Source organism: Ochotona princeps, chromosome 9 (genome assembly GCF_030435755.1).
Source record: "Ochotona princeps isolate mOchPri1 chromosome 9, mOchPri1.hap1, whole genome shotgun sequence".
In the NCBI taxonomy this organism is placed as follows: domain Eukaryota; kingdom Metazoa; phylum Chordata; class Mammalia; order Lagomorpha; family Ochotonidae; genus Ochotona; species Ochotona princeps.
The window spans coordinates 14,910,246-14,933,933 of NC_080840.1; the positions used below are offsets into that span (position 1 = coordinate 14,910,246).

Sequence of the window (23,688 nt, forward strand, 5' to 3'; positions counted from 1 at the left end):
ATCTGTGAAATCCAAGGGCCTCAGTCCTACCATTCACCACTGGAGAGGCTGTAGCAGTTCACAGGCAGTAAAGAGAGTCAGGCTGTCACCCTGAAACAGGGTTCTTCTGATTACTGTCAGGATACTCTCGGGCAAATTACTTAATTTCCTCACAGCCTCAGTTGTCTGCAAAGTGGGTCGCCTTCTAATTATCACCCTAGAAGTCCTCATACGTGAGTATGTGGCACCCAAAAACACACTGGAGGCATCAGCTGTCATTTCTGAGTTTCCGGTGGCCCTTAGTTGAGCCTAACTCCTGTGAGGCTGGTGGGGTGGGGGGGTTCAATGTCACATTGCTACTCTTGGTCATTAGCAGCCTCTGGGTCAGGGCCTTATATGTCTTCTCCTGGAAACCCCCTCCCCACTAGGTGGTCTTTAGGTAGGAGTGTGAGGTCCACTCTCTGAAGTACAAGGCCACTTCAGTCTGAGTGGAGAACTCTATTTCCTTCTTGCTACCTACAATGCTGATTATAGTGTTTTTGCTTTTCTTCCCATGCAGTCTGGAAATCCTGAATAAATGTCAAAAAGAATTCCGTGAGTCAACAAATATGTAATATTATTAAAACTCTGAGGAGTGAACTATTTCCTTTATTACTAGAAGCTTGAAGGGATAATATTCTCAATTACATTATTCAATAAATATGCTATTTAGGGCCCAAGTAATGTTGTTGTAATATGTAGTTAATAGGTCAGCAGTTCATTCACCCAATTGGAAACCAACCGAGCCTGCCGCAGGAGCCAGGCATCATCGACGACACCAAACGTGGCAGTGGCAGGCCCAGCTGTGTTAGGCGCCGTCCTCTGCTGCCCCAATCTACTGGCCACCTTTTGTACTCTGGCCTGCTGTTGGGGTGTCCTCACACACGTTCCAACAGAGTCCTACCAGTGGTAGGTTGGGGGAGGGAACTGACACCAGAGAAGAAGGTCAAAAGCAGAAAAATGTGGCTATTGACTGCTGCCATGAAACCCAGAGACAATGACTCAGGCTGCCCACCTGCCAAACATCAGAAGTATCCCCATGAATGTGACTTATGTAAGTTAAAATATCGAGCACAATGCCTGATCAGCAAAGACACTCAGTAATGCCAGCTCCTGGGCTTTAGGGTCACATGGACAGTGGTTCAAGTAACCACAACTATTTTGAGTTCCAGGACCATCCCTCTTCCTGCTCTTTCAGGCCCCCAGCATCTGCTAGCCCAGCGTTTCTCCATCTCTTATGGCACACCTCTGTAAATGGTCTTCACCACCTCACCTGTATGTATGCTCTCCCTTCCTTTGGGGAACTCAGACACCTGTGCGCATAATGCTCCGGGCAGTTCCCTGATGCATGCATTGCACTTGTGAAGGAAGTCTTACTGTGCCCCTTTTCACGGGTGGAAAATTGAGGCAAAAGTCCAAATCATACCCCACAAATTGGAGACCAGGTTTCACTTTCATATTGAGCTTTGCTACTCAGGCCTTCCATTAATGATTAATGAATGAGCCACATCCATTCCTGGCTTCCCCAAAGCACGCAGATGAGTAGAGGGGTAATGACAATTGTGCACCATGAGCACTTGGGTGGTAATAAGGAACAGGGTGCTTCACAAAGGCCACAGGCACCTGGCAAATCAGGATGAGGAACATTGATCAGAGGCAAGCATGGCAGAGCAGTGATAAGAGACAAGGCTGGGGCCAGTGAAGGCAGTGTCTGCTGAGTGACAACACTCCACAGGCAATCCATCCACCACCATCAGCTCCTAAGGATGGGACACCTGGCTTGCTATTTCAAACCAAGCGAGGGACTCTGGATGCAACGACACAGGAAGTATTGTTCCTTTAATTCTGTAGCAGGTGCCCAGCCCATGGATCCCTGCACTCTGGCCTCCCTTCTCACTGTCAGTACCTGGAGCTCCTTGCCCAGAGTGGGGGGCTCCCTCTAGTTTTCAGTGCCCACTTGGCTTTGTGCATGGCAGGGAAATGCAGGGAGCCCACAGTTCCCATTCCTGATGACGAGAAGGGGCGCACTAGTGCCAGCTGGCTGGGGTAAAGCAGAGAGACAGGGGCTCTAGCGGACCCTGGAACTCCCCCTAGGCAAGGTCTAACTCTTCCTGACATGCCCTGGCCACCCCTTCTGTTCCTTGTCTACTACCCATGTCCCCAAACACTTCTCAAATTAAGTATTTGTACCTCGATCTTGGCCTTAGTGTCTGCTTCTGGGGCACCCAAGCAGGGCCAGCCTATTTCTTGGTTTCACAGAATGAAAGAGCATACAGCAGAAGGACTTCAGCAGTAACCCAGTGGCAGCAAACACATGCAGCCTGCCTGTGAAGCATCCTTTATGCTAAGTGCAGAGTGGGAGCACTAAGCAGCCGCCGTGTGCTTGAGGAACAGACGGCTTCAGGTGCAGCACTGCATGCGGAAGGATGGTGGGCTTCCAAGTGACAGGTGGCTTATAGATAGGTGGGTGGCCCTGACAAAGTTGGGGGACCACCCAGTTCCTTGTTTTCCCTAGTTGGGAAGTGGTGGCCATGCTGTGCAGATGTGGGGCAGTAGAAGTGAGACATCTCACTCAAGTATACCAGGCCCTTGCCAAGGTTCACAATACTCTCTGCTCACCTGTGAGCTATTGAGGGTCTTGTGAAAGGGGCCACACTTTGCCTTTGCAGACTGGCCTCCCAGAAGTCTGGAGGCCACAATGGAAGACACTCATCTACTCATCCCAGAACTGGCTGCCCTACTGGGCCTACAGCAAACATTTAACAGATGCTTGCCAAACAGATGAATGAATGATGAAGGAATCCTTGCAAAGGCACCTGCTAGTGATGATGGGTCTTCTGCAGCATGCGTTTGCTTTCTGGGTCTCCATCAGGTGCCTGGCTCAATTCCACAGGTTAGTTACATAGGTTTATAACTCTTTTCTGAGGAGCAGATAGAAGTGAGCTGCAACTGGATTTGCCCAGCAGGCCAACTGGGGACATTTGTAACAAGAGCACTGGATGTTCTGGGGTGGAGCTGGATGCTGGAATTTTTTTGCAGTTGTCTCAGGTGAGTCTGATGAGCTGTCATTGTAAGGATCCAGAGTGTGATGGGGACTGTGAAACACAGAAAGTCTCCATGTGGCTTTACCTAGAGGTTCCCAATGGAAGGTGGGGGTGGGAGCGTTGTGACAACTTCTGTCCTCACCTCCCCCCCACCCAAAGGGGTTATTTGACAAAATCTGGAGACATTTTCAGTTGTCCCCGTGGGAAGGATTGTGTGGGCACCAAGAGAATGGAGGCCAGGGTGCTGCCAAGACCGTCTCGTTACACAGGACCGTCCAGTCCAGCCCAGCCAGAGATGTCCTGATGCAGAATAGGGAGCAAAAGCAAGACAGGCAAGCCAGGAGGAACAGTAGCAACCGTTCGGGAAGCAGTGAGGGCAAGCCTGGACACTAAGGTGGTCCGCCACTGCTGTGTTGAACAAGAAGCCACCAGCTGGTTCCTCCCAGCCCCTCCTCTCCCCTCCCTATGCAGATCAGTCCAGACCACATCTCCTCCAGCGAGCAGCCCAGAGCTGAGCTTGCACCTCAGTTACTGCCCTACTTCCGGCCTTGCACGTGGGGGTGGGAAATCTGGTTGCATTTGCTCGGCTGCTTTCACTTTTACATTGTCCCTGAGCCTGCCCTTACCCCCTGGCCAGGCTCAGAAGGGGAAAGGAGGTGAGCAGAGCGGCTACCTTCAGGCTCACTTGTTCTGCCTTTTCGGGCCATCTTCCAGTGCCCAAGGTGCTCTGGCCCAATGGCAGGGGGAGTGTATTTGTGACAGCCTGCTGGCCTCCTCTGGCCACGGCCATGCCAGAAATGACTTTCTTGGAGATGCGGACACGCACAGAACTGTAGATAAAGGGGGGAGGGTGCTCTCAGGGCTAGGGAGGGGCAGCCCAGCCAGCCTAGAAACCCTCCCCAGCACGAAGCTGACACAGTCATTTGCCAGGCAGAGGCTGGGATGTGAAATCGCCTGCCCTCGGACCTGTCTCTATGGTTCTCATGGTCCCTGTCACTCAGCTTCAGACCCTCTCCCTGGGGACCCCCCAGGCTGGCCTAATGAAAGCCAGCCTCATGCTTTTCCCCCGTTTTGTGTTCTTGCTCAACACCACGTGAGCTTTGCAAGCACAGCAGTTCTGGGCAGGCAAATATGGATGGAAAGTCAAGTTCTATCATCCAAAGCTTCCAGAAAAATCTGGGGCAATAGGCTGTGGGGGGAGCCAGGGTGAGAGCTCCATTTTGCAGAAACCCCACCCCCTTGGGAGGGACAGAGCGAAACTGGTGATTGTGGAGCTAACATGTAACTGGGCATAGTGAGACCACCTGCATTTTACAAGTGGGGAAATGGAGGAGGCCAGGGCAGGGATGACAATCAGCTCATGGCAGGCAGCAGGAAGTGGCTGAGCTGGATGAGAACAAGTCCCCAGATCCCGCCAGCATACAACATTTCTGTCTGGTCACATACTTATTCCAGAAAGGCTCCTCATTCAAACAAAGCTGGTAGCTCACCTTCCTCCAAATGTTCATTTGGGGCACAGTGGGAGTGGTGGGTTCCCCCAAGACCTCTGCTTCCTTAGAAATTATTTCTCCTGGAGCCAGCATTGTGGCACAGTGGGGTATGCCACAGCCTGGGATGTCGGCATCCATGTGGGTGCCACTTCACATCCAGCTCTCTGATGATGAGTTTTGGAAGGCAACGCATGATGGCCTGTAACTGGTGACCTGCCACTCATGTAGGAGACCTGGATGGAGTTCCAGGCTCCTGGTTTCATTGACTTGAACCAGTCCTGGTTGTTGAGGGCATTTGAGGAATAAACCAGTGGATGGGAAGTTTTTGTCTTTCCTTCTCTGAACTTTGCTTTTTCAACAAATAAGTGTTTAAAAGCAGAGGTATGTAAGTTCTTCAAGGATAAACCCCACACAACGCCTGTTTCTGGGGAGAACTCTCAAGTCCCATCCCATGGAGCTGCATCCTAAGCAAAGGGTCATTATGGGAAATTTGCAGGGATAGGTGTGCTTAAGTCACTATTTTATTAAAAATAGTAATTCTCCCAATACACCCTGCAAACTTTATTATAGACGCCCATAATGATGGAGTTAATTAGCAATAAACAGCTGCTTTCTGCGAACTGGAGAACAAAAAGCTTTTTTCATGGGCTGTTATCTTTAAATAAACCAACCACCAAGCACAGCATAATCTTAAGCTGGCAAGTTGGACACTGCAGCACTGCCTCTCTGTAGTAGGGACTCAGCAAACAGACCGTCTGCTGCCATGGGACACAAACACCTGTGCACTGTCCAACAAGAGACGCCCAAGCTCTCAACTTGCTGGCGATGCTGTGCTTCGGTCGTGTGTGCACCTGTCTACACAGGCCCTCCCTCCCAGCCATAGGCTTGGTTTTGTTTTCACAGCTCCTTCAGGCAACCCCCCTCACCATTTTGAAAGGAGAAACTATGTTTTTGTTCTTCTGCTTCTGTTTTCTCATCCTTCTCTCTCTCTCTTTCTCTCACTCTGCATCTTCCTCCCTCGGGAAAAGACCCAGGGCTCTTGGATGATTAACTCAAGTGCTCCCTGTTAGCCTGCATGGAGGGTTACCGCCAGCCCTTGGTGTGAAGGTGTTTAATCAGTTGCCAGGACAAATCACCACAGTGCCAGGTCTCCAACTGCTCATGTTCCGGGTAAGAGTCAGTGTAGCTCCACGAGCTCTGCCTGCTTCAGGAATTCCACAAATATTTATTGACCACCTACTCTGCACATTGGGCCATTGCTACAGCTGACACCAGCGTCACCATGCTGTCTGGGGACACAGGAGCTCTCCCCCTACCCCAGAAGCCAAGAGGTATAGGATGGCACCAGCTTCCTTTGGGGTGCCTGACAAAAGAGGGAGGAGCTGGGAGCCCCCACGACTCTGGCTACTGCTACTATGTGAGCCCAGGACCAGGGCAGGGCAGGAGGAGCAGGGGCCTGGGATGAAAGGAATAGCGTCATTCTGGGACCCCAGGACAGGCTGACTCCAGCTGTGCCAGATGAGCATAAGAGGAACCAAAATAGCATTTGCTAGTCTCCAAAGGATATTCGGATGCAAAAGCTAATGGTTGTGTCAATTCCATAATGTTGTAAATTGTTGTTGATGTTATGTTGGGGCTCTTAATTGATTGGGATGATATTCTGCCAGCTCTACATTCAGACCAGAAATGGTCCCCCCAAGAAACTGTTCAATTCATCTGGACAATAAGATGCTGGACTCTATGCTTGGTATATGTTTGCAAAGAAAGAATCTTGATTGAATTTGAACTGTAACACTGCAATAAGGTGGAAGAATCCACCATGGGGGAAGGGCATGAGGAGGGGTTGGGGGATTCCCAGAGCCTATGAAACTGTCACATAATGCAATGCAATTAATAATAAAAAAAAAAGCTAATGGTTGGGGATAGATAGCCTTTCCAGAATCCCAGAAAGAGTAAGGCTTCCTACAGGGCAACTCAGCAAGTGGCCTCGTGCAGTGCCCTCTCAGAGCAGGGGCCTGGCAGCCTTCTTGGCTGGATGACCAGTGGTTAGGACCATAGCCAAGCCCACTAGTCCCCGAGATAAGCAAGTCACAGCAATACTTTCTGGGACCCAAACTCCAATATTTAAACCAGGTGCTAACAAAGAAGAAATTCATCTGAGGGATACTGGAATTGTATCCTTCCCAACTCTACCTCTCCCCTAAATGTTCAATGATTGGCTTTGTCCTAGAAAAGGCATGAGATTCTGACACTAAAATAAAACAAACAAGCAAACAAATAAAATAAATAAGAAACAAACAAGATATCAGGATACTCCAAAAAGGTTTTTAGAAAGTGCAGTTGGAAAAAAAGTTGGTTCTGTTGCAAAGGAAAATGTAAAATCCATGCCTTTGCAGAGTTTTCCAAAAGTTCAGGAAAAACAATGTGCATTATGCAAAAAAAATGCATGGCTTTAAGAAAATTTTTTTTGACCAAATCAATTCAATTCTGTGTTGTGTTTAAGCAACCTCACAGAGAGGCACCAGATGAAGGGTCAAGGTTCTCCCCAGATTCTGTTGCCAGTCTCACACTCAGGGCTGTCTGGGTTCTCTCCCTTGTCTGTCACAAGGAGGGTCTACCCAAGCCTTGTCCACCTCTCCCAGACCCTGGGGCAAGGTGAGAGATGTGGCTGCTGGCATTCCCTGCCCTGGGCTTGAAGGGGAGATATATATATATATATATATATATATATATATATATATATATATATATATATATATATATATATATATATATTAATCAGTGTCCAGAATTGAAAGTAGCTTTATATTCTCAACGTTCTCTAACGGGAGCCCACAGCCAGAGTAGCACTGATTGTGGGAATCTCTGCTATTTTAAAAAGAGCTTTAACATAGAAACATGGAAAAAAATGGGGTGTGCATTTATGAGAGAAGCGAAGAGAGAATAAAAGACATAGAGCTCCCATGCACTGGTCCACTCACCAGATGCTTGCCAAAGCTGGGGCGGGGACAGGCCAAAACTGGGGACTAGAAACTCAGTCTCCCACGTGGGTGAAAAGTACCAAGCACGTGAGCCATCATCTGCTGCCTCCCAGGGTGCACACCAGCAGGAAGTGGAATTAGAACAGAATTGGGAACACTCCAAGATGGGATGCAGGCTTCCCAAGTAGTAACTTAACTGCTAAGCTGAATACCCACAAACAAGATTTTGTTGTTGTTTTTAAGATTGATTCGAAAGGCAGAGTTATAGAGAAAAGGATACCCACACACATATACAGAGGGAGAGAGAGAGAGAGAGAGAACGAGCACTTCCATCCCCCAGTTCACTCTTCAAATGGCTGTATTGGCCGAGGCTGGACCAGTTCAAGCTAGAAGCCAGGAACTCCCTCTGGATCTTCAGGTGAGAGCAGGGACCCCAGCACTAGGGCCATCTTCAGTTGCTGACCAAGGTCATTAGCAGGGGGCAGGATTAGAAGCGGAAGAGTTGGAACTTTAACCAGGGCCCATAAGGGATGCAGGCACTGCAGGCAGCGACTTCACCCATACACAACACCATAGTGCCAGTTCCACAAACATGCTGAAAGCAGCAACAGCGCAGTCTGCACCAGCGGCCTATAAAACCTGAAGGATTGGTCTAGCGGATCTCGGATGTTGACTTTAATAATTGATGGACTGCTTCTTCACCACAGGAACTTCTACCAAAGTGGTAATCACAGGCTTGGTTAATCACAGGAGCAGGAGGTTAAAGAGGCTCCTGATTGCCGAGCACAGCCCACTTGTCCCGTGCAATGGTTCCTGAGACAAGAACTCAAAAACACCCACCCATTCCTGGGGAGGAGGTTGGGGGTCAAGGTTCTCAAGTTTCAAGGCCGTTTAAAAGAAATCAAGGCATGTCCATCAAGAAGTGACTGTGTCTAGACTGAAAGCAGTGCCCCACCCACCTCTGCAGCATTCCCAGGGTTCAGTGATGCCTGACACAGCAGGTGCTGGGGTATTTCCTGGATGGGCAGAGGATCCGGTATCCTTCACATACCTGGAACACACCTGGGATGTTTAGGCCCAGCGTGGCATTCAGGAAGCTCTGGAGCACAAGTCCCTGGCCTTTTCTGCAATCCCCATATACTTTACAAACTACATTAGTCAGACTTCCTGGGGAGCCCGGCTCTGCTCCTTGCTTGGCTCAGATTCTTCACCTCCCCCAGCCTCAGTTTCCTCATCTACTGTTCTGTGAAGATGATCAGATCCCCTTTAGGAGGAAAGTGACAGGAAGGACCTCATGGCGTAGAGGAAATGAGTTAATCTGTACAGCATTAGGAAGGGTGGGCACAGGGAACCTATTAGCATTACTATTGTTAAGCTCAGCATCATTACTGCTTGGCAGTAATTAGGGCCTCATTAAATGTTAATTTTCTTTATGCCAGACTGGATGTTCAGTGTAAAAGCAGACTGCAAGGGTATTCTTCAAAATACAAGAAAAGCAAATAGGCTGTATAATTTAAAAAAGAAAATGTCAGGTGGCCTTTCAGATCGGCAGGACAGTTCCTGCTCATCCCTTTGGGAGAGGCCGAAAGGGCATGAGGCCGAGGCGTGGGCTTTTCCCGTGACCCTCTGGTTCCCACTTTAAGGGGAATCGTGCGATCCTAGTGTCAGGAAGAGCGACTTCTTGGGCTCCCTGCTGCCCGGGGGCAGGGAATGAGGCCGAGGGGAGTAATTCTGGCTAACGCCTCCCAGCAAACCAGAACTTGGTCAGGCCATTCCTGGGCTGCCCTGCATGTGCAGGCTCCCGGCAGTCAGGTGGGGTTATGTGTGTGATGGTGAGATTGTCACCACTCCTCATGCCTTCTGTTCCGGCAGCATGAGAGTTCACTGTTTCCACTGAGGTGGCCCCAGCACACTGGCAGCCTTGCTTCCCTAAGTCAGAGTGCCCAAGACAGGTCCCTGGGAGAGTTTTGTCCTTCCGCAGATCCAGGAGACTTTGCTTGATGATGCCAGCAGGAAGTCAGGAGCTAAGTAGCAGCGCTTAGCTCAACCTGTCTGTCCTGCAGGTGTCATGCACCTCTGTCAGAGTGGCCTGTTTCTCCCTCCCTCTCTCTCTCTCTCTCTTTCTCTCTCTCTCTCACACACACACACACACACACACACACACACACAAACATCTGCACTCAGGCCCCACGCATGTTAAGACTGAAATCCCAGGGATACCTTTTCTATTGCCTAGTGGCCAAATAAGAGAACGAAGATTTAACAAACTTGGCCCCTTCTCTCTTTTGATAGGTTGTTGTTGTTGTTGTTGTTTTTCTCAGTCCTCTAGAGGGAAAGCAATTGGTGATAAAACCATAAGAGAACAAGTGTTTTGACAAAAAGGAGCTGCATTAATGCCAACAGTTACCTTCAAAAGGGAAAGAAAAAGATATGCTTGTGTGAATCCCAGTCCTGTGGTCTTGGGGGAGCCAGTGCAAGGGCTTCTGCGTTCCTGCCCAGTAACATAGGATATTATAGTTGCATAGTAGTCTAGCCCTATGATGGGGCAGGTCCATGGGCGTGGATGTCACTTAGACATGGTTTTCATATTTACTCATTTTTTATTATTTGAAAGGAAAAAAAAAAGAGGTAGATGGGTAGGAATCTCTTTCTCCAATTCACTTTCCAAATGCTTGAGCAGCCAGAGCTGGACCAAGCTGAAACTGTGATTCTGGAATTCAAGCCAGGTCTCCCAAGGGGGTTAGCAGGGGGCTCAACTACTGGAGCTTGCTCCTCCCAGGGTGTCCATTGGCATGTGGTGGGAATTGGGAGTGGAGCCAGGACTCAACTCCAGGCACTCTGCTCTGGGCTACAACTATCATGAGGAGCATCCTAACGGCTGTGCCATTCATTTTGTTCATTTCGAATCCTGGCTTTAGATCCCAGCTCACTGTCATTAGCAGTGTCTCCTGGGCAAATCCATTTCCTGAAGCCTCAGCCTGGGTAGGAATCGTGTAGACACTTCTATCATGTGGGGTAGGAATTTCTAAACAAGTTGGGCAGGTGGGCGAATTGAATAGCATAAAACAAGGCCCGGTACTCAGCATACTTGCATCAATGCTTGGCATGCAGCAAGCATTCAATATGTTTCATTCCTTATTACCATTTTGGAGTGGAGTCTGATCTCAAGTTTAGGCTCTACCAAAAGAAAAAAAAAAGTTTATTACTGAAAGTAGAGAAGGGCGCACAAGGACACAGGAAGTGCTCCCTACAGGAAGACTAAACCAAAGGGAACAGGAACCCAGGTGGTACCCGAAGGCCAGCTGTCATGATGAGGCAGCACAGCTGGGCCAGGGAAGTGGGCCAGTTGGCAGACTTGGCCAAGAGTCTGTAAATCTGGTGCCAACCCTGCTTTGGACGGAAGTTGCAAAGGCGGCTTCCTGTTGTGAAATGGTCCTGGGATGGTGCTTCCAGGCGTTGATGAGAACTGGCCAGCAGGGGCGGCTGCGAGCAGGCACTCATTGTGCACCTGAGAAAGTCACTCACTCCCATAGGCTTCCAGTCACTCCACAGACATTCACTTTTGAGCCTACACGGGAGGCCAGGCTGTACTGGTTCTGGGGACATGGAGACAGACAGTGTTCCCTAATGGTGGAGCAGCAGTGGGTCAGTTTTTGAGGGAGATACATGCAGATCAAAATCTGTTAAAACTGCTAAAGGTTTATTTCCACAGCACACTGGCTTCTCAGAGAAACATTTCTGGAGGGGAATATGCACATTTTGCTGAGCCTGGGGTATATATCTTTCTTGGAAGAAGTGTGGGTAGAGGGGATGATTTAGGGGTTCAGGGTCAACCTGGTGGTGCTGACAGTCTGATGGGAATGTGGCAGAAGGCAAAGTATACAGAGCAAAATGTGCTTGGTGAGCAAAAGGTCAGATCTCAAAGAGCTATCACGTCCAGGGTCATGAGTTTGCACTTGACCTTGGAGGTCAGAAGTTACCAACTGGCTTTTTGCAGAAAGGACTGGAGAGTCCATTTAAGAACTCTTTAGAATGGGCAGATGCTTCCTGCGTTGACCCACCCCCTACCAATTCCTACCCCTGTGCCCTCAACCTCTCACTCTGATGGCATCTGCAAAGCCCATGAGAGCATTGGGGCTTTTGCCCTCTAGGCAACCGGCAACCAGGGGAGATTTCTAGGAGGTGAGAGAAATCCAAAAGAATCTGGTGTTTTAGGAGCACACGTGAGAGGAGCTGAGGGAGAGTGAAATTGATGACAGATGACACAACATGCATTCCTTCCAAGAACACTTCCTCCTTCCTCTTACAGAAAAAAAAAGAAGATGCAAAAATTGAACCCTGGAAGTTTCTATTCACTTCTATGCAGTCAGGCCCAATAAGACGTCATCCTCTCTTTCAACACATGCAGCACACATACAGACTCTCTGGTCTTTAGTTCTGTTTAGCAGCTCAATCACTGCATATTGAACATCCACTCAGGTGCTCTAGGGGCTGGGGGAAGCGGAGATGTGGGAGACGCAACACAAAGTCCCAGATTCGAGCAAGCTTGGGGGCTTATGCAGGCACTAGCACACATGTGCAGCCACTGGCAGGCAGCACAAAGCAGACAGTAGGCTTCTGAGAGCCTCAGACACCTGAAAGCAGAAAGCCACTGTTCAAGAGGTGGAGGCCAAGATACACAGAGTGAAAGGGAGGCAGCAGGTGGTCTGGCCCTGCCCACCAGGCAGCCTTTCCCCAACACAGAGCCCCTGAGCTTCTGCTATCCAGTAAAGAGGCTCCATTAAGGCCAAATGTAGACTCAAAGCAACCTTGGACCAATCTGAGCAAGCAGGTGCCCATTCCTTCTTCCATTCAGTTTTGTAACACAGACTTTTCTTCATCTAGAAACTTCATGTCCATCCCCATCTCCTATTATGTATCAAACAGTGGCCCCCCTCTATGCTTCAAACCCTAAAGATCAGCAGGCTGAGCTGGCTGCATAGGAGGCCCCACAGGGCTCTTACTCCCAGCTTGGCGAAGGCCAGCAGATTGCTCATGCCCCAGAAGTGACTCGAGCCTATCCTTGGCTTACCCTGGTCACCACAAGGAGGACACAGCATGTATCTTTTTGTACTGGTGAAGCATAAGAGTTACACTGTGGCTTTCAAGAAGAAAGCCAGACACAGGCTGCAGTCCAGCAGAGGCCAACCTGACAGCTCCATGCGAGCTGGTGCTGGGCTCTGCATCTGTGACTCCTGCTCCAGGGCAAGCCCCAATGTGCCGCAGTAGAGCCTGGTGGCCCATGCTCCTTCAGCATGGGCCATTTCCTCACCAGAGGGGTATGGTCCCTCCTCTCCTGCAGTGGGGGCTTCCAGGCATGGGTGTGTAGTATTAAGATCTCTCTCAAGTCCCAGTGACTCAGAGGCAGGCTTAGAGCACCTAGGGTCATGACAGGTCAACAACAACCCCAGACAGTATCTCCAAGGAACTGCCTAGGTGCCAGGCACTGCGCAGAGTAGGGACTGTGGCATGGTCATCTTTGTACCTGCTCACCCCCAGCACCAGCCAACAATGCCTTATCTTGGGACATGGATGAGGTAAATGGCATACAAAAATTCAAGAAGCATTATCTAAAGAGGTGATGCCTCTCAGATGCCAATTTTGCATTTGCATAAGTTCCTTAAGTTTTGCCTCTCCTCAGCTTTACTCTAGTCCTGCCCCCACAGTAACTGGTGAGACTAGTGAGTCACCCTGTTTCTCCACTCCCTAGTCATGGGACTCTCCTTCTCCTGCACATCAGTTTACTCTTCCTGTAAAATGGGCTTAATGACAGTACCAAAGATTGGGCAAGATGCACAGAAACTAGAGCTCACACATGGTTGATGGGAGTGTGAGGTGGTAGAGCCTCTTTGGAGAACAGTTGGGCCATTCTCAGAAAACTGAACACAGAACTACTGACACTGTCATTTTGCTTGCTGGGTTCCCAGGGGAGAGGGAAACACTTGCCTACACAAAGGCTCACACATACATGTTCACAGCAGCACTGCCGCACCACGAAGGAGCAGCAACAGCCCAACTGCCCCTGAGCTGGCCAGCAGGTAGCACACTGTGATAGGCCCACATGGTGGGATGCTACATGATGATGGAGAGGCGCAAGACCCTGGTGCACACCAGCATGCACCTAAAGTGCGACTCTGATTGATAGACAGTAGAATCCAAAGACCGCAGGTGATAGGATTCCATAGACATGCAATGTCCCAAAAAGGCAATGCTGCAGAGACAGAGTAGGCAAGCACCTGCTCAGGGCTGCGGTGAGGAGGGACCAGGGAGGAGGAAGAGAAGAATGGAGATTAACTGCTAATGGGTACCCAGGGAGGGTGAAATGTTCTAGAATCATACAGCTGCTTTAGAAATGGGGCAACACCTATGGCACAGAGAGATGCACTGCTGGACACACTGTGAGTGCCCCCTGTACCATCTTTACTGCTTGACACTATGCATACATGGTCGTCCATTGCTGAGCTCAAGGTCACCTACATTGCATACAAGTGCCTTCACTTGTATGAGGTGGGTGGGGGGATTAATCATGGCAGCCACCAGGGATTGTGTCCTTAAGAACCTTGTCCATACCCTCACAGGTCTGCCACCCAGCACCTGTCTGCGTGGCTAAGACTTTATGTTTTGGATTCCCCAGAGCTATGTTAGGGTTCTGGCTCTTCCCTTGAGACTGTTCAGTCATTGGGGATTCTGTGAAGTTGACATGGGCTAGCGTGTGAGGGCATTTGGAGTATTCAGTCAACTGGAGAAACAAACAACTGAACATGGGCAGGGAATCCCTATGCCAAGTGCCGAATGCATAACCACCCTTGCTGGCATCCTTAGTGCTGGGCTTGGGCTCCGGCTCCAGCTCCGGCTCAGGCTCTACTATGTGGAGCAGCAGCTTCCTGCTGGAGGCCAAGGGTAAGGGAAGAGGGAGGGACTGCAAGTGTCCAGGCCTCAGGCGCACCAGGTGTAGCATCAGGCTGTCCGCTGCCTCTGACTTGCCACCCTTGCACTTCCTCATCTGTTAAAGTGGAGGTGACAGAATCCCAGAATGTCTTGGGACCATCACAAGAACGACCACAGAAAGCTCTCAGGATGGGGCTGAGGGTGCCATTCGAGGGCTCTGATGTTCACATAATCCTTAAGAAGCTGTGGCTGCACCTCTTGAGGGCAGGGGCACTGTCTGCCTGCCCTGGCAGGTGCTTAGTGAGTGTTGGTTGGAAAGAGGAACAGAAAGGGAAGGGGAGGTGTGGTGATAAGCCGGCTGGCCAGTGAAGGAGGAACAGTGGAAAAACAGAAGAGATGTCAGCTACACTGTATCTTTATGCGGAAATGGAGATGTTGCCATAGAACCATGCCTCTGTGGGCCAACCCCTTGGCTTTTTGGAGCCTCAGTTTCCTTCAGCTGGGCTAGAAGATCCCTAAAGTTTCTTCTGGTTGAAGGATTCCCTGATATAATGCACCATGTTGCCATTAGACTCCTCTCTCCCAAAACACTCTTTCGGTCATCCTAGGAGACATCATACTCTGCCCCAGAATCTCATTTCTCAAAGTGCCAGTTAGGCCTGCCCAGTTCCACCCCATCCAGAACTGCCCTCTTCTCTCCCTACAGTTCACACATCAATTCCAAACTAGCCAGCGCTGCCTCCACTCTGCCTAACAATGTGAAATCTTTCGAGTTCTCTCAGACTATCTCCTGTAGAAGTTCACAGAATAAATTTTGTAACACAAAGTCCTCCAGAAGAAAGTCACAGGCAGTTCCACACAATAATGAAACGGTTGAGCTCTCTATTAGAACTCACAGCCTGCCTGGAAACGATCCCTTCCCCACCATTTCTTGGCGAGGGGACAGCTTCTCTCTCCAGCTCCACAGCCCTCAATTAAACAGCACCCCCCCAACACCAAGCCACTCCCCATTCAGTGTTCCCATCCTGCCGTCTCCCTTCAGGCCACCGCCCACTATAAACAACTTGGTTGTGACATCCGTTCTCTGCAAACTGTCTTTGAGAATGCTTTCCAAAAAGACAGGTGTGCCATGCAAGGGGACAGAATGTCTCTCACACCACCCTCCACAGGCTGCGGAGATCCTGGAGGGACTCTGGGTACACCCCGGGGTTGAAGGAGAGCCTCAGATGGCTTTGTCACTGCAGCAATTCAGTCCAGACTCATATTTTAAGAACAGCAGGAACGTAATATCAGCTGAAAGGAGTTTTCTGTGCACTATTTAACTAAATGGCTCTGCAGCTGGAGAGAACCATAGGCAGACGTGTTAGGATTCAAAGGCCCTCAATTACAATGATGCTCTTTTATTGTATAAAAACAGCAACACAGCCATTCTCCACCTCCCGAAGCCTGCTCCCTCCGCCCCCTGCCCCCATTGGCTGGTAAGGTTGCTCAGCATCCTGCAAGTGGCATCCCCCACCCCCCAGTGTTCCCAAGGCTTCCACTCTGTAGCCTTCAGCCCGCTGGGATGTCTTCCTCCCCAAAGAGGGGAAGGTGGGGAGGGATAGCTGCCTCCTGCCCGGCCTCAAAATTTTTCTGTGACCCACAGTGACAGGAACTGAAGCACGGTATGGGTCTGGAGGGTGGTGTTGGAACTCTCTGCTGTTTTGATGAAATTCTGTTTCTCTCTCTCTCAATCTCTCTCTCTCTCTCTCTCTCTCTCTCTCTCTCTCTCACACACACACACACACATGCATACCCTTACACCCCTAAGCAGACAAGTAATCAGATTGTCCTAAAGGTTGTGGAGTAATCTTAGAGAGTTCTACAATCAGATGAAGCTGAGTTTGAATCCTGACTTGGCTGATCTGGAGCAAGGACAAGGCCTCTCTGAGCTTTAGTTTCTGTTTTGAACATAAGACTCCCGGCTCTTGCTCAGGTAAAACCATGAAGGGTTGATAAAGTGGTTATAGGGTGCCTGGCAGAAACTTGTGCCCACCTTTCTGGAATTGTTGCTGTTCTTAGGGTATAAGCACCACATGCCTGGGTGATGTGTCTGGGCATGGAGGGAGGTATTGGATTTGTTCAGCCTCACCAGCCAGAATGGACAAGGCTGTCAGTGGAGCGAGGGCTGTGGAGATGCAAATGGCAGGCCCCCTGATGAGTGTGTTCCTGGAGTCTTTCTGCAACACCGGTTCACGCTGTCACCTCTGACAGCCCATGCGTGCTTGCCTGCACGCACACTGCCTTCCCTTCCACTGTGCTTGCTTCAAGTTCCTGCGGAAGGCTGGAACCCCAAGGCCCAGGAACTCTCATTCAAAAGCTTCTCAATAGCAGGTTCCTTGTCTCATGCAGACATGGGCCCTGGGCCACCAACAGGGAGGATGACCCTTCAAAGAAGGAGCTAGCTCAGTGTAGCCACTGCCTGAGGCTCCCAGGAATGCAGGCATCTAGTCTCCATGCTGAACTTGATCCTGACTGGTTCCCAGGATTTTCATGGTTTTCCTAAGCCAAGATGATGCATCCCTAAAATATACTGCACATCCCTTTAGCCAAGGTGAATGCCTGGCTCACATATGGTACTATCCATCCACCACCAATCAATAGCACAAGAGTTTCATTCACTAGATTCTGTTAGGTATTAAATACTATAGCAGTGAAACACAGTGTAACAAGATTTATTCTCTTCTGGTGTTTCTAGTGCTGGAGAAGGGAAAGGAGAGAGGCAGGAGGGGCGAAATCATGGCTCTTAAAGGGTAAATTGTCCACTAAAGGGTTAGAAGAGGCAAGGGTTTTCTGTATTTCATGCTATAGTCGGAGTGGACATTGAGTACTGCTGCTGAGAGTGTCTTTCTCCCTCGGGTCTGTCCCACAAGCCCCGCACCGACCAGTCCTTCCTGAAGAGAAGACTACAAGGCTAGGAACAGGAAGCAGATTGTGGGTGGTTGTTCTTAAAAATCACAACCTGTTCAGTGGAGGTTGGGGGACTCAGAGAAGCGGGAGGGAAGGGGAAGCAAGAGAGATTTTTTTTCCCAGTTAGAAATGAAACTACCTTGTGAATACTGAACACAGCGTTCACCCTATTGTCTACCAAAGAGGCACGTGCATAGCCAAGCGTCGTGGTCTGGATTTGACCCTGACACAGCACATTGCACGATCTGCTTGCTACACAGGGCCTCAACTGTGATATTCTCAAGATAGCTCACCATTTCCCTAGCTGCTTGGATTTGTCAGAGAACGCCTGCATGTGTGTTGGGGCATGCAGGTGGGGGGTGGGGGAGTGTGTGTGGGAGGAGAATGGCAATGAGATGGGGACAGACAGGGTCCTGGGATTGCTAATAAAATCCATGCATATTAATTACTTGGCACTTGAATGGTATGACAAAGTCACATCCTAGAGGTGGCGGCAGTGATGATGACGATGGTGGTAAGTGCAATCTGCACCCTTTCTTATTTTTTTCTAAAGCCTCACAACAGCCTCATGATAGCTACTAGAACAATGCCCAAATTCACGGCAAGGAAACTGAGATTCCAAGGAGCAAAGCAACAGTCCAAAGTCATACAGCTAACATGAGCGGAGAAAATGATGGGATGGCAGATGCTCACCAGAGAGACCCACTGTGCCGAAGGAAGGCCCCAGGGGCCCTGTGACATCATCTCCATGATTTAAAGCAAGGGTGAGGCTTGTGGCCAAGAATATTCAGCTGGTGAGAGGTGGAGCTGCAGCTGGGGCACAGTGTAGTGTCCAGGCCATAAGTGGCCGATTCTTCTAGCACTTTGGGTTCCACTGAGATCTCACAGAAGGAGAGTAGCTTACCTCCTGGAAAAACTGACTAACCTCAGATGAATTCTGCATCGTTATGGACAGAGCCTAACACAAACAGAAATGTGCACAGCACCCCTCACTTCTTTATTCGATGCCATCTTCTCTTCCTAAGGCAAGTTTGGTGCCCTGGTCTGCAGTTTTCCAGAACCTGTTATAGCTCAAGTATGACCAAGCTGGTTCATCTGACTGCACAAGGTATAGCTGCTATTGGCCTATGCCATCCATGCCATTCCTAAAACACATGCCACGCCCTCCTCAGCAATGGCTCTTCAGTACCTTCAGGTTGAAAATCAGCCTGTTCTGCATCCACCCTTAAGTCTGGCCTCAGCTTGTGGCATGCCCTCTCTCCTACCCCTCCCCATCCACCTTGCAGGAATGTCATGTTGCTGTCAGGATGATCCATTCCTCGTCTCATGCAGCCCATGCTTGTCTTGCCAAGTCAGCCACTGCTCCTCCACTTCCCCCTCTGCCTTATACCTTAAGTCTGGAATTGGTCTGTGGACAGTAATGGGTGCAGCTGAAAATACTGGCTGCGCCTTCCTGGCAGGTTTGGGTCTCCAAAAGGCATAGCTCTGGGTTCATGAGCTAAGGACAGAGGTCCCCAGGGAGTGTCGCTTCCCAACTGTAACAGGAAAACCACAGTGGGCCCAGGCTTTTGGGGCCTCATCCATCCTTACTGCCACCGCCTCCCTTCCTGGCATGCAGACATGAGGCCTGGACATGCTGCAGCCATCTCTCTCCCATGAGCTGAACCCTACCCACAAGGGTGACAGAAGGCAAAGACAGAGCTTGTGTTCCCAGCAGCACAGCTGAGTCCTCCTCCTATCAAGGCAGTCAGCCTGTGACACAAAGCAGCTTCTATCTGGTTAAGTTGGGTAGTGCTGTGGCCAGAGGCTAAATGCCATGATGTCTGCACCAGCTCCGGCCATGGCTCCTGCTCATCCAGGGCTTGGTTCAGACGCCCTGGGAGTCCCTCCCCAACTCTCCGGAGCAACACAGTCCTGCCCTTCCTTGTGTTTCTGCGGTGGGGTGGTTACCATTCAGTCACAGCATTTGTTTAATCCTGCTTGATGTGCCCTAATGAGCGCTCCCTGCTGGTCTGGTTCAAACGCCTTGAGTCAGGGCGCCCTCCATCCCACCAGCATCTGCAAGGTGCCTAGAGCAGGGCTTGGTGCTGAGGGCAGAGAGCTCTGTTTGCCTAGCACTGGGCTGCATGTGTCCCAGGGGCTGATTCTCTGTTTACAAGCTGCTGACCTCTCTCTCTGCCTGCATTTCCTCCTCTACAAAACAGGGAGAAGTAGAGGATTTACCTGACAGTGTTGCCAGGAAGGCAAAAGCGCTGAGGCACAGCAAAGCACTTAAAGACCACTGGTTCTTATTTATATGAATACGATAGTGGCTGAATGAATCAGCCGATGCATGCACAACTGCTCAACGAACACCAAGGGAACGACAGGTAAACCCTGGGATGCAGACTCCGTGTCTGTTTCCCACCTGTCCTTGGCACTCTCTCATCCTTTTACCACTGCTTCCCATGTCTAGGGAGCGGCTACAAAGCCAGGCAGTCAAGATAACACAGTCAAGCCTGGTTGTGGGCCCCTGGCTTTGCTTTTCTGCTGTGTGGCTTGGTCAGGTTGCTCTACCTCTCTGAGCCTCATGCTCTTCACTGCTCTGAGCCCATAGAACAGGTCAAACACCCAGCACCAGGGCTGGCACCTTGGTAACAGGAAGCAATAGTGCACACGGTTATTATTCTTTGTGAAATGAACAGGGTGGGCCCAAAGCGGAGCATGGCTGGGGTGGAGGTCACAGTTGGCACACTGAAGTCCAAGTGTCTGCATCACGGTGCACCTGCCGACAGACAGCACCATCCTCCGCATATTTCCCCTTTTCAGGGAGGATGAGTTAGTATGATGGGGATCTTCAAAACCTTGCTAGGAAATGCATACTCTGAGGAAAATAAAACACTTTGCATGGATTTGCAAGTGCTGTGCACCAAAACAGACTTATCTTTTAAAAAAATACTCATCTTTGAATCCCCACTTTTCACAAACACTGTGGAGTCCACCCTCAAACCTTGGCCTTCTGAAGTTTTCCTCTAGGACTATTATCTTCAGGTGAACCCTCAGCTAGTGTCAAACCCAGCTGGCAAGAAATATACAAGCACACGCCTGAAAACCATGCAGGGACCTGGCCTCTCTCTGGACGGCAAGGACACCCCTACCCTCGCACACACAGTCTAAAAAATAAAGGACACCAGCAGTGTTTCATGTTGCTTTGCCTTTCAGCTTAAATCAGACCTTTACCCTAGCCCCATTCAAACACCTGACGGCTGCATCCATCTGGTTTCAATATTAAACACACTGTTACAAGATATTCTTGGTCCTCATCCTAGCAGGTTCTGATACTGCTACCCTGGGCGAAAGCTCTTTACACACCTGCTGCCCTCATGAAGAGAGAGAGCCACCTTGAGAATCAAGCCCTGTAAAGCCCTCAATTCGAGGTGTACCCGTGCAGCTGCCCTCCACTCCCATCCCAAATCCTACCCACACAGGGTCTGCATGTGAAAGTGCAACTCCAGGGCCTGAAAGATAGGGATCTCCTGCGTCCCAGCCAGGCGGGCGGCAACTCTTTAAACGGGTACAGGTCCAAGAGCCAGCCATAGGTATTCATTTGGCCCCTTCCTCCCCTGCTCGCCTAGACAAACAAAAGGCCCCTCTGCTCCGTCCATCGCTCAGGTGAAAGCCTGAGCAAATCACAACTTAGCTTCCCGGTCCAGTCCGGCTTGCTTCCCAGTCTGACCAGCCCTCCTGCTTCCCCGGGCACTGCCCAGCGAGGAGGCCAAAGAGACCGTCCTGTGATGCTTGCCGGCTTCCAACTTTCCGCTCAGCTCCTTCTCAGTTCCGCAGCCTCCAGCAAAGCGGCTGGGAAAAGGGCAAGTTTGCAAAGCCCAGGATACCAGTCCCGGGGAAGCCACAAAGAAGCTGCAACACCAACAAAGATTAACCTCTTGTGGGACGGATCGGGGCAAGCCGCCAACCGCAGCGTAGGGGGCCAAGCGTGGGCTCCAGCCGGCAAGCGGACGAGCGCGGGCGTGGGCCAGCCGTGCGCACCGCACGCCTCCGCCGTCACCCCCTTCCCCACGCCCACCGCGCGCCGGGTCCTCCCCCGGGCTCGTGGGCACCTGAGCGCGGCGGCGGCAACGCGCCCCGGCCCTGCCCGGGTCAGGTAGCGCGCGGCGCGCCCCTGCTTGCAGCCGCCGGGAGCGGCGCGCAGCGAGGCAGCCTCAGCCCACGGCGCCAGGCTTCCTGCCACCACCGAACGGCGCGTCGTCACCGCCGAGGGGCGCGGGCCGCACGCGCAGCCCCAGCCGCCCCGCGCAGCCCCCTTTGCCGAGCCGGGGCCGCGGCCTCGGGGGGCGTCCCCGCGGGACCTGCCCCGCTTGCACAAAAGCGCCGCAGCTCGGCCGGGGAAGGGAGGGCTCGCGGGCCACGGAAGAAATAAATAAATAAAAAACACAGAGTCGGCTCTACGTAACGCCCTGTCGAAAGCGGACGCCATATTTTTTTGTGGCTTATGTCGACATAGGGAAACGTAGACATGTTGTTCCTCCTCTCTTCGTCCTGCTCACTCTACCTCCCGTTTATCCAAACTTGCAATCAAAACTCTTTAAAAAAAAAAATCACCCTTCCCATCCGTATCCGCTCCTCTCCTCCCTCCGGCAAAGAAATGAATAATAATAATAATAACCCTGTGTCCTCCTCCCCTTCCTGCCCCCGTACCCCACCCCTTACCCCCCAATCACAGACCCAGCCAAGTCCCACCAACAGCGCGTTCCCGGGAGCGGCGGTGGGAAAGTTGGGCTGGAGCGGCCGGCGCCCCGCGAGCGGGCCCGGGGCGGCGGCGCGGCCGGGGGTGCTCGGCGCGGGCGAAGTTTCTTACCTGCGCCGGGGCTGGAAGGCGGGCGCCGGCCGGGCCGAGAACGCGGCTCGGGTTCCAAAATGGAACTGCTGCTCCCACCCACGGCCCGCTGCCCGGCGGCGCCGGGTCGCGGCGTGGGAAAGGGGGACCCCGCCAGCCCGCCCGGACCGACGGACGGAGGAAGCCCCCGGACGGAGGACAGTGGCCAAAATTTTTTAAAGAAAAAAAAAAGGAAAAAAAAGGGGAAAAAAATGCCTCGATCAGTGGGGAATCTACGCCAAAACCCACATGATCTGTAACGTCAGCATGCGTATTTGCATACGGTACCACCGCCGGGCGCCGCCGGGCTCGGGCTCCGCGCAAAGTTGCAAAGTGGCCTTCGGGCCCCGCGGAGACGCCGGCGCGATGTCATTTTTAGCCGGGAGCTGCCGGGATTCGGGAGAGGCTACCCCGAAAGGCCCTGGTCCCTGGCCAAGGTGTGAGCGCGGGAGGTGTTGGGGTAGGGGAGCATAAATTCACTTAAAAGTCCGAGCCCAGTAACGGACTCGCTGGAATTTCTGCGAGAAGAGGAGGGGGCGGCGCGAGCGAGCTCATTGAATATTAAGCACAACCCGGCGGCTCTGGGCGGCCTCGGCCCAGCCGGCTCCGTGAGATCCCCATTTTCTTTAGGAAAAGTTCAAGGTGTCACTGATGAGCTCAACAAACTGTTGATCCTGACCACGTGGAGGGGCGGGCCCGAGGCCGCGGGGCGCGCTCGCTGAGCCCGTCACCCGCTGCACCCGGACCCGTGTCCCTCGGCGACTCGGGGGACTGCGGTGCGCCGGTGGGGGGTCGCTGCGCTCCCCCAGGCGCTGCCTGCGTCCTCGGCTTCAGGAATATACTAGCAGTAACACTAAGTGTATAAATATAATGAGATCCATGTTACTCCTAGAATAGTAGCAACAGGGCTCGGGACAGGGAGGAGGAGAAGGAGCCCCTCCACCTCCTTATGTAACGGCTCGAAGTTGGATCGGTTTCGCTGCAGAGTCGGGATTTCCGTTCGCAAAGGTCTGAGGCTGGAGAAAGATCCACAAACTTTTCCCCGAACAGCCAATAAACAAACTCACTCCCCGAGAGCCGATTTCAACTCGTGTCGGGCCCGCGAGCGCCGCGATCTTCAGCCCCGGGGACACGCACACGGCTGTGGTGCTCGCGGGGAAGTGCCTCAGGCGGAGGAGGCGGTGGTTTTAGGGATGGAGAAGCCGAAGATCCGGACGCCCGGGGCGCCCTGACTGCCTCCTCTTGCAGCTCCCCTGCGGCGCTTAGAGCTCGGGCGGGCGGGGTCTCGGAACTTGAGTTCTTTCTCGGCGTCCCGCTCCTGCCGCAGTGCCGGGCAGAAGAACTGCCAGCGATTCGCGCTGCGGGGTACCCTTGGGGACCCTCCCACTTAGCAACCTGTGGGCGCC

At 51.6% G+C, this 23,688-nt stretch overlaps 1 protein-coding gene across 3 annotated transcripts in view; it reads right to left on the bottom strand.

Annotated features, from left to right (window-relative positions):
• Positions 1-22,844, bottom strand: part of ZHX2 (zinc fingers and homeoboxes 2) — a 135,245-nt gene extending 112,401 nt beyond the window's left edge. For 2 of the 3 annotated variants that reach the window (XM_058668511.1, XM_058668512.1), the window contains exon 1: positions 22,265-22,843. The gene's annotated coding sequence lies outside the window, so the exon portion shown is untranslated. Of the gene's footprint in view, positions 1-22,264 lie in introns of all 3 variants that reach the window. The other variant, XM_004580706.2, reaches the window with a different exon arrangement.
• Between the last annotated feature and the right edge of the window lie 844 nt (positions 22,845-23,688).